This window comes from Oxyura jamaicensis, chromosome 1 (genome assembly GCF_011077185.1).
Source record: "Oxyura jamaicensis isolate SHBP4307 breed ruddy duck chromosome 1, BPBGC_Ojam_1.0, whole genome shotgun sequence".
Taxonomy (NCBI): domain Eukaryota; kingdom Metazoa; phylum Chordata; class Aves; order Anseriformes; family Anatidae; genus Oxyura; species Oxyura jamaicensis.
This window is the reverse complement of record NC_048893.1, coordinates 121,452,162-121,463,668: the sequence shown is the minus strand read 5'-3', so window position 1 is coordinate 121,463,668 and position 11,507 is coordinate 121,452,162. Positions and strand designations below refer to the sequence as shown.

The following is an 11,507-nucleotide window of genomic DNA, read 5'->3' as shown; positions in this document are numbered from 1 at the left end:
CTAAGAATGTAGCTTGCTTTGACTTGTGTGAATAGGGAGAATATTTTACAGAATAGACTTGAATATCCTTGTAGTGGTTTTAGACGTCCATGCAGAAGTATGTAAGACATCTTTCACGGGTCCTTTTTTCACAGTAGTTTTCCATGTAGTCATTTTAAGTATGCCATCTAACCATTGCTTTCTTGAAATCTAATTTAGCTGTTTTCGTATTTTCTTAAGTAAAATAAAATAACTGGTAGATGCTGTTTTTCTTTGAGGGTGGCGTGTCAGACTATGAGCACTTGTGCTCTACTTCACAATGTTTTGGGTGCCCAGAACCTTACTTTACTGAAGATAAACAAGACCGAGGAATTGGCTTTGATGTGAAATAAAGCAGAACATAGTTGCTAATTTAGTGTATAATGTACAACTGCTACGGCTGGAATTTGTCTGCTTGTGGTGCTATTACATGTGTTTATATGAGGGCCACTGTTTGCATCTAACCTATCATAAGGGTTTGGAGTGCTCCATTATCTTTTCAGCAGGCTGATGACAGAGCCTGGTCTCTGCACAAATGAGATCAATAAGTTTCAAATAACTTGTATGAAATGACATATGACTGTACATTTGAAGATGTCTTATTAAAAATTGATATTTTTTTTAAAGCAACATGTAAAACTCTTACATTGACCTACAAGATATTTTTCACTTCTGTCTTGGTTGATAATTTTGTTTAAAGCATTTTTTTTAACGTTAGCTTGAGCATTTTAGTTCTTCTTTTGGTGCTAGGGTGCATTTCTTGCTCGTTCCATTATCTCCTTTGATATTTTTTCTGAGACTAATGATCAGACTGATACGACAGATATTGCTGAGAGTAATATTATCTAGAGGTTAATGAAGTTTTCTTTCAGTCTTGGGTGTTTTAGTTCAGTGTTGGTTTTTTCAGTTTTGGATTAGAAAGCAATTCAAGTTCTATTATTTTGGAATATCTAAATCACAAAATATCATTATTGGAAGTCTACAAACTTTCATTTTCAGTAGCGTAGAAATGGGCATATGATTGTGGCTTACTTTGTGTCACAAGAGCAATACATTACCGATAGTTTCTTGTGGTAGCCAGTTTATAAAAGGCTGGTTACTATATGTGAGCAGTCTAGAAGGTATTCTTATGAAACAGAATATTGTTGTAGGTTAAATCCTCTGAATTCACATCAAATTCCCACAGTATTCAAAGGCAACTAGGCTTGGGTCTTTTCTTTGGGTTTTTTGGGTCTGAGCAGTTTGGTGTGAAAGGTAAGCTTCGCTTCTGTAAAGGCTGCCGGGAACCCACACCACTGCCTCTGTCATTCTAATATCATCAGCTTTTTCAAGATAGAAGGACACTTCATGTTTTCCTGAGAAACTATTTCCTCTCTCATACTTCAAAGTAGCAGGTTAGTGAAGCTGCATTAATTGCAGTTTGACTAGTTACTCTGGACTGTCACATCTGGTTTTTGAAGGGTATGGATCCCCTTGACTCCAGTTGCCGTTCAGTCAGTTTGGGCTGGCAGCTTTCCAGTGGGGAGCTGAGGTGAGAAGTGTGAGCGTCTCTGAGATCAGGAGGGTTCAGTCGATATTAGTTTGGAGAGGGTATCCTTCACTCTCACCAGCAGTACGGTCTCATTGGGTGGTAAGGCGATCATTTGCCTTTCACTAGGAAGTTGTTGGCTAACGTGCTTCAATTTGATAACATCCTTTAACGTGGTTCCTGTGATAATAATACTGGATATAACCAGCCATCTCCATGGTCTGTACTGCTTTCAAGTAGTACACTTTGAAAAGCAATTCGTATCTCCTTGTTACTATTCTTTCATGTAAGAGACAGTTGTGTATTTTTCCTCAAAGATCGCCTCTATCCATTAATCAGCCTGGCTAATGCTTTCTGAGGCAAATGGTGAATTCAAGAGGAGCAGAACGAACCATCCAGGAAAGGCATTTCCTTTCTTTATGAGAGGTTTTTTTTTTATCCACTCCATCCCACAGCTGAATTCAGATCAGTTATATAGGCCAAAACTCAAGGAGCTCTGAAAATGAGGAAGTGCTTTGAAAAGAAATTGAAATCATATCTTCAACGTCCATTGAAGTGAGGCAGCATGAAATGGAGTGTGAAAAGCTGTGGTCCCTGTTTACTTTTTTCCTAAATTGGATGATCAGGTAGCATCAGACTCTAAAACTACTCATAGTGGGAAATGTAACCTATTTTTTCTGGATGAGGAACTAGGTATGATACATAATGTACAGAGGGAAAAAAAAAAGTGAAGTCAGCAGACAGGAGTGAGTTGGTTTAAATAATAATAAATAAATAATAATAATAAGCTCCTTATATTTGCTTGTGATCCAGATAGTCATATACCACACCGGATCTTTGACAAGGTCTCTTAATGGACTAAGACTAGTTTTATGTATAAATTTCAGGAGCAAATTTCAGTCATTGAGAAACTAAAGCTATTTGCATTGCTGCTTGGAATTGAAAGCCAAATGTCCACAGTACGTAACAGAGCACCAGAGAACACTGAATAAGCATTCCCTGGGTAAAGTATTTAAGCTACAGGATAAATTTCTAAAGGAACTGATGCAAATCTAAGTATGTGCTGCAACATCTTTCCTTTCAGCTAGAACAAGTTTGGCAGTATGTTTAACATGGTATCTATCCCCATTAAAAGACAAAAGCTCTAGTCAGCCAACATCAATAATAAACTCTTGACCCAGCTCCTTTTATAAAATAATCTTTGAAGTCTCTATGGAAATGTCAAGTTAATTTATTATTGGGAGATGATTAAATGTTACCGTGAGGACAGCAGTATAAAGCCTTAAGACATTCTCAAAGATCATCCTTTTGGTTTTTGGCTGTAAATATGCTAGATATATTAGTCTTAAGAGATTTTTGACTTAAGTAAAAGATTCAGTTATGTCTAGCAGTTCAAGAGAACTTGCTTTTACGTCTTAAATCTCTAGGATGAAATTCAGACAAATTTCTTCGCTTGTACGGGATCTCTTGAACCTGACATTAAGGCTTCTGACTTTCTACAATTTGATCTCTGTGGTACGGAAGTTTTTACATATTAAAGTCAGGGAGAAAGCTTTTCTAGTAATTTCTTGCTTAAGTTTTGACAAAGTTAAGCCTTGTGAAAGTGGAAAAGAGAGTTAGAATGATTAGTGTATTAATAACAATGTCTATCCATATACTACTTTGAGATCTAAATATGTCTAAACCTATGTGGGAAGAAGCTTTATAGACCCTGCAGATTTCCTTCAAAAATAGAAATGGTCACAGTCTCCCCAATACTGGTTTTTTGTTAGTGCTTGGAGTTTGGTATGCTTGAGGAATATCAAGTTTCCTCTTCTACTTTGAAGGATGCTGAAAAAGGTGCAGACCCAGAGTTCTGCATCACCACTTGGTTCCAACTCCAACACTATCTGGTTTTGAGGGCTGGTTTGTATGACTCTTGTCAGTAGGGTATGCTTTCCTATTATCAAGGAGATCACTGATAGCAGAAATGTCAGAATAGGTAAGATCCTCCGCCTGGGAAGGTGAAGGTCCGCCTTCTGTTTATAGTGCTAACTTTTGGAGAGCTAAGAAGTCCCTTTCCTCAGGGAAGAATTTGGCTGTGGCATGTTCTTATAAAGGCTTCTATTCTGATGGCGGTCATTTTGCAAAGGGGTGAGGAAGTAAAAGAAGCCTGGTGGCTGATTTTCCAAATATGATGCTCTTCTGTAGTAGGATGTTCTTTTTCCCTTAAATTTCTTTCTGATGAGATTATCACCAAATGACACCTTACCTTTACAATGAATTTACTTGTTCTTTCTTTTACCTGCACAAACAGAGTGGTGCCCAAGAGGTAGCTTTTCAGTCGTCATAGTGTGTTGTTTTCGTATGTTGATGCAGTCTTTCATAAGTTCAGGTAATTTAGTCTCAGAGTTGTTTGTATTAGTAGTTACAGGTTCCAAAGGAATGGCCATCTCTTCTCAGGCTGCCTAGGAGATGAATGGACCAGACTGGGTAAGATGTTTTACCATACCACCTGTATGAAGCCCTCCCAATCAAGCTGGACCCCACTGAGTCCATTTTGCTGGTTTCACAGATAAATGACTCCATTCGTAAGAATGATGAAACAACTATCTGATGCATCTTTTTACTTGCTCTGGAAAGACAATGGGAATGAAGCAGCTAGCTGGGCAAATCAATTATGTGAAGCAGGCAGGTGCCAGGGTAGCACAGGTTGTTTAAAAAAACAAACAAACAAACAAACAACAAAAAAAAAACTTGTTTTTTCTGTAGAGAAGAGCGCTGTGATTCTGATTATGCCAATCCTAATCTTTTATCATTGAGTCTTCTATCTTGAAAAGAGAATAAATATGTCTGTGCCTTTCTTGTGTCTGGCAGCAATAGAATTGGTTTGTCTATTAGAGTGGTCTTCTGAGTTCTTTGGCAATTTTACTTCTCCATGAAAAACTGCAGTATGCCCTTAAGAACCTGAGTTACGCTGAGCTTCAGCTCACTAAGTAGGTATAGTTTCCCATGTGTAAACCTTGTTTATTATTTCTGATACCATCCCTGAGCTGAGGGCTTTCTTTTGGGGGTTGTTGCAGGTAAGTGTCACTCTGGTCTGTATAGTCTATAGAAATCCCAGAGCGTGACACCAGGTCCTCACAATGTCATTCGGATTGTCATTGCTGCTGAGATCTCACCAACACTATGCAAGTGCATTGGATTGATTCAGTGTTATTGGAGTATTTCTTTATTCTGAACAGGCAAAAAAGCAGCTTGGAAGTTGAAATTACTTTAATTGGGTTTCTGGAGCTCAGAAACAGTTAAGAAAAACTTCCATGACTTTACAGTAGTTCATCTTTAACTGGATATTGATTCCACTTGTGGTGTTTCAAGTTTAAATTGTGATGAAGTTCTTAAAAGATGTAGCTACTATTAATAGCCGAAACTCGTGCCAAAGAATGTGCAAACCAAGGTTTTGGCTCAAGTTCTAATTCCTGGGATGCTGCGTACTACTAAAGTGCGTTTGTCTGTCTGTTCCCTGAAACGTTCAGATATTTATAGAAGACACAGACAGGTGGAACATGGAGAACCTACTTGAGATGTACAAGAAGGTATGGCAAGGGGAACTGATAACTTTAGTGTCACTGGGTCAAGTCCGCTTTTGTGATGAGAAACTTCATATAAAGTGTTTCATAAAGTCATCAATCTCTTAACATTGCATGGGGGTAACAAATTTGATACTTTAGGCAGTAGAAAAATCCTGGGGGAACTTTGTCCTTCCAGGGAACCACTGGAAGACAACTGGTTCCTTGTCCTTCCAGGGAACCAAAGAGCCACTTTAACCAGATTTATCCTCTTGGGTAAATGCCCATGAGGGTAAATCAAAATAATACCAGAAGAATTGAGTTTGAAGTTTCTGGTCTTGGAATTAGTGGAAACAAAACTTTTTTGTAGGAGTGGTTGAAAACCAGAGGTCAGTTTGAAGTCAAAGTGGCTTGGTTAGTAACTCACAATGACGCCCAAATAAGAAATTTCTCATTATGTTGTCTAATATTCCGCCATCTAAAAGGTTTGCTGATCAGCAAGCTTGTACTGGTTGACTAGGAAAGCTGGTCCAAGTAGTCTTCTCACACTTCCTTTCTGGGTTGGCTTGATAAGATAAGGTGTTAAGTCCAGCTTTGCAGTGAGGAAGCTGCCGTGGATTTTGGGTCTAGTTTTCTCAAGCTTGGATATCTTAGCCATCTGGAGATCGGACGTCATGCACCAAGATCCCATTTTCAAAAATCCACATTAAAACTGTCTTCAGTGGAGACTGTAGAGAAGCAATCACTAATTACATTTTAAATTCAACTCCAAAGTGACTGATAGTGACCTGAATAATTTTCAGTGCTTGCAGCTTTCTCCTTTATACTACTGCATTTTTTCATTCTGTGTGAATTTAAAGCATCTTGGCCCCTGAGCATCCAGAGTATCTGAAGGCAGGAACACACATACAGAGCTGAAGTGCTGTAGAGAAGCAAATCCAGTCCTCTGCTGTAGCAGGCAACCAAGCTACATTGTGAAATGCAGTTTGTAAAAACTATTAAGATAAAGCTCAGTAAATGTGTGTTGTTGACTCCTTCAACTTCTGTTTGAAAGGCTGTTCCAAAACCACTTGCCTCTGTATTTTGGGGTAATATTTATAATACTTGTTGATCAGTAGAATGAGAGAGGCTAATTCTCAAGAACAGACTTACAAAGAAAGAAAATTACTTTTGACTTGCAAATTTCTCCCCATTAGCTACAGTTTGTGGACATAGTACTCTTCAGGGATTTTCTTTTATAATGTGCATTTACTTCAGTTGTTTTTTTTCCCAGACTTTTTTTTTTATATTTTAAAATGAGCTAAGCATTTATAGACAGAATGTTTGGAAATGCTAGTTGCCTTTTTTTTTTTTTTTTATCAACTTGCATTTTATTTCCCACAATGTTGCAGATACCAAGTAGAACAAAACTGAAGGTTTTCTATTATGATTTTGTTTGATCTATTGCAAATTAATTTACAGACTTAGCGATAGCTGCTGGGAAATGAGGGATTGGTTTTGTTTGGTCAGCGAAGATGATAGGCATGGATCAAATAAGGGTTAACAATAATGCACTTGAACAAATTGAATCAGAACATAATGCATGTATTGAACTTGATTGCAACATGCATGTCCATGGAAAAGTTTATTGTTTGAAACAAATCAGGGCTATGGCTTAATTATCAAAGCAAAACAAGAGACATAAAGAACTACATGTTTCTGATACTGCTTTTTTCAAAAATAGCTCCCTTCTCACAGTTATCTACATGTTTAATTTCCATGCATAATAGCAACAGTTATTGTTGTCATTTGTTAAGAGAGATTAACAGATAGTAAGTACAAACAAACGCAAATAAATCCTGAATAGAGAGGTGACAAAGAAAAAAAGACCTCTTTAATGTTAATTATAACTGGTAGGAAGTCTAGACAAATTACATTAACTGTTTTCTCTATGACTTGAAGGGACATTTAGTTAGTATCTACGTAATGGATATTATTACATGTTCATTTTTGTGGACAGCAACTTAGATCTCCATTTTTTAAATATAGTTTATTGAGAAACATACTTTTCAGTGAAAGTTGTCCTTAGTAGTTAAAAAAAAGTGTAAGTTGTTGAACGTGAATGCTTATTTTTATCCCAAGCTATTTTTTTAGTTTAAGCAGATTTCTTCAGTCTTGTTTGACCTCCTGTATTTTGTGACCAGCAACGTTCCCAGTGTTTTCTTGCACAGTGACTGCATTAGACTGAAGCAATTGCATAAAGAAGCTTGCTTCAAATGTTATTATGTAATAGTAGTTTGGATGGACCACCTCTCTATTCCCTTTTAAGATAATTGAAGCAGTACCTTGCAACTGGTGTAGTCCTTTGATTCTTATCATTAGCTAAAAATGCCAATAGGTGGCAGAAAATGCACTGTTACTTTTATCAAGCAGTATTTCGCCGTTGCCTATTTCTGAGTATTCTGCTCAGCCGAAGTTGGGATGCTGATCCCATCCCAGGCTTTGTTTTCTCAGTTGCACGGGCATTCCCTAACTAATACCTTACTATCTGGCAGTTTTCATGCTTTGTTTTTCTAGTATACTAAATTGTTTGAAGTTCAAATGTAGTCATTAAATATGTTTTGAAATACGAATGTTCTCTTTTTGTTTGTTCAGAAGCTTTTCATAGTTACAGCTGAAACACCTATGCACAGAAACAGGAGGGTTTGGGACTGGGTTAGGACACCCTCTGCACCTCCTCCTGCCAGGCTGTGTATTTTAAGACCCTCTTTGTGTCACACTGCTGCCAGATGTTTCACAGGAAGGTATAGGTACCACATAATAGGCAAATATGGCACAAATGGCTTTCCATGCAGAGCATGTCCTTAGTCTCTTCTTAATGGAAGATATATGACATTTTCTTTTCCAAAAATATTTTTGTTTTCCCTCACAGTGGCACTAATGATATTCTTAGTACTCACATGAGTGAGTGTGTGAAGTTTTCAAGTCCTTTCCTTCACTAACTTTTAGTGGCAATAAATTATTCTATATCTGTTAAAACTAAGTTATTTAAAAAATGTGAGGCAACTAATCAACACCTTCCTTTTTTAGAAATAAATCTTAAGTCCATGTGCAAAACCAAAGCTAAATACTAGCTTTGTGACTTCAGGCTCATTTTTATGTCCACTAACTCCAAAAGACCTAGAGTCAGAGCCTGAATTAGGACTTCCATGGTGAAACATCTGCTGACGTAAGTCAGTCTTGTTGAACAGCGTCTATCTTTCTAATGTCACTTGTGAGATATTTGCCATAAGTAATTCGTGAGAGACAAGGAGAACTGTACTAGGACTGCTAGGGCAACAGTTGTGCAGCAGACCAAAATCAAATGCATAGAAGATTTCTGAATTCTTGAAATTTTCTCACCTTGCAGTTTTAAATATGTAATGATTTAGGTTGTTAATCTGCATAACAATGAAACCCAAACATAGTGGTCAGTTACGTTGACCATACTTTTTCCAGAAAGCTTGCTCTGACATGGACCGTACACTTACTTTATTAAGAGAATCCTATATAATAGTTTGCCTCAACCCAAAACGTTAGGTGAACTGCTTTTTGGAGATGCTTTTTTCAACCTCCATTTACTGTGAACAGATCATAGGGTGGGTAGTTAAGACTGAATATCAGGCTTCTAGATACCCAAAGTTGTGTGCAATGAACCCTAACTGCATATAGACAGGACTGTTTCTGACTCTTTGCATCTCTTTAGTCTTTAGAGTTGTTTTGTGTCCTTCCATTTCTGCATTATGGTGTGGAGCACACATCTTAGGTAGTGCCATATACCTTGCTGTTGGCAGAAAGCTTACAAAGTTACTCTAGTCTGCCTGCAAGGACAGGAAAGCTCTTTTGTGCAAGAGCTCCTTTGTGTTTTGAGCACGTGGCACCGAGTGTTGAGGATGTGACATGGCTGGAGAAATGGTGAAAGAATTTATTTTTAAATTGGAAAAAGAGGTAAAGCTGACAAACACAAAAGGAGATGGTATTCAGGTTATCTCATTGCTCAGAGAACAAGCTGCAAAAACAGACAAACAAAAATCTCTGTATACTCCAGTAAATGATAGGAAAGACTTTGACAAAAATTAAAAACTAAAAATCAACTTTTAAGAGAAGTAATAGTCAATTCCCATTTTAAGAGTGTTCTCTAAAATGGAAAACTAAAGTTTATGTACTCTTCCACATAAGTTCCAAAGCATTATAAATAAAGTAATTCAAATATCTAACTTCAAACTAACATATTGACAAAATTGTATTAAATTGGGACACTGGATTACTGAGGCCCAAAATATAGGTTCTGTTTTGTCCTTGGCAGTGAGGAAAGAAAACTTATGTCACATCTAATTAACAAATTTGCTTTGTCAGCAAGCCCAAATCTCTACCAGCTGAAAGCCAGCAGGGTTATATAGCTGCAGGCTTGCTTTGCTGACTTCCCAGTGAAGATGGCAATAGAGGCTGTAGTGCTCTGAGGGAGGCTGTGGAAATTGAAAGGGTGGGAAACGTGACAGAAACTGGAGACCCATCATGCCATCGTGGAGGTCAGGTAGAAGTCATTGCCAGAGTATAATGATACAGCTTGTTGCAGAGCCGGTGAGCAGGGAAGCAAGCAGTTTTCTGAGTCGTCCTTCCTTTGGAATATTTCCATCAAAGTACCAGGAATCACGGTGTTTAGATTTCACTTCTTTGCAGGAGCAACAAAAGCACAAGTTTGGAAATGCAGGCAAAAAAATAGACTATTCAACTGCAGAAATCTCCGATAATCTGAAATACAGAGCTACGAAATGCTGAACCACTCAGGGTTAGGAAAGTCAATACACACATGGTATGCAAAATTAAGATTGGGTTTTTAGCATCTACATCACTTGACATCAGCCATGATTCTATGAGTGTTTGAGAGGAGTTGCAGAAAGACCTTCAAGATAGGAAGTTGACTTGTTAGTTAACAGTGGAAGATGAAATCCTCTGTCAATGTCAAGTGATGTAGATGCTAAAAACCCCATCTTAATTTTGCATGCACTGTGTGTCTTGACTATCACAACTTAAGAATAAAATTTTAATCTTCGGTTAATAATAAATGTCTTTCTGGCAATGACTAATCAGCGTTCAAATGTTCACTAGTGCTCTGGGCAAACAGAACTAGAGTAAAGAAAGGAGCAGAAAACAAGATGGTATACACCATCGTGTGCATGTACCATCTGTATAAATTCCTGTTCTTCTGGCATTCTGAACACAGTGTGCAGTGCTGGTTTCATCTCCCTCACCATTTGTCCCATTTTCCCCCGCCCCCTTGCTCTAAAAAAAAAACTGGAAGAGATTTAGAGAAGGGCAACACAGATGTGGAGTGGTTTCCATGCAAGGAGCAACTAACTAAATTAGGACTGTGGTTTGGAAAAGAGTTTGATTGCAGGTGATGTGATGGAGGTCTGTAAAATCATGAGTGGCATGGAAAAGGTGAATGCAGAATGATTATTCCTACTCTCTCCTGATACAAGAACTAGAAGGCATTAGAAAATCTTTTTTTGGCGTGTTCAAGGGAAATAAGACACTTTTCTTGTACAGCACATAGTTATTCTGCAGGGTTTTGTAGATGCTAAAAGTTTACATTGGTTTAAAGAGCACTTGAAATGCAGTGGATTGGGAGCAGTAATGCATCCAGCACCACTGAATATATAGAGACATGATGATTCAGGAGGTCCTTGTGCCATCCCCAAAAGTTGGGAGAATCTTCTGGAAAAAAAACATACTTAATGCTTGCTCTTACGCTATTCCCTTGCCATCTGCTGTTGGTGGTTTTTAGAGACAGGCTATGGTGCCAGTTTAACCTGTGGTTGCACCTGTTGCAGAAGGTGTTCTTGGGTATTTACTGAAATGTTCGTTGTTCTGCACTTGTAAGAGAGGCCTTTTGCGTTGTTTCCTTGAGCTGACATAGATCAAGCTGGCTCATATTTTATATCATTTTAAGGCAGCAAAAGTTTATTTTTTCTTGAAGTCTCAATAGCTTCCTATTGAAGGAAGGCAGGAAGGAAGGCTGGTTGGCTGGCTGGCTTCTGGCTGTCATCAGTAAGCCTAAAAATTAAAACTCTTTTACCCTTCAGAAGAGTAAGCAAGGAAATTATACTTTACTTTAAAATTTAAATTGGGGTGTCTTGTTATCTGGTCTGCATAGTTGTATAGAATTATACTATACATAGTTGTATAGAATTCTGTTATTTGGTAATATTGTCTGAATTGGAGAACAACAGAATTTTCAGTACATTTCAAGGAAGGGATGACTGAAGTGTGCAGAATGTGGGATTTGAAGCAAGAGGAATTTAATTTAGTTCTTCACCATTGATAGTATTACCTTCAACAAGACCTTCATCTCTTTATCTGTGTTTTTTGGATCTCAGGGACATCTGAGCTTC

At 37.8% G+C, this 11,507-nt stretch overlaps 1 protein-coding gene across 2 annotated transcripts in view; it reads left to right on the top strand.

The window, feature by feature from the left end:
- The window catches only part of POLA1 (DNA polymerase alpha 1, catalytic subunit), a 201,225-nt gene that overhangs the window by 119,295 nt on the left and 70,423 nt on the right, over positions 1-11,507 (top strand). The window lies entirely within an intron of this gene.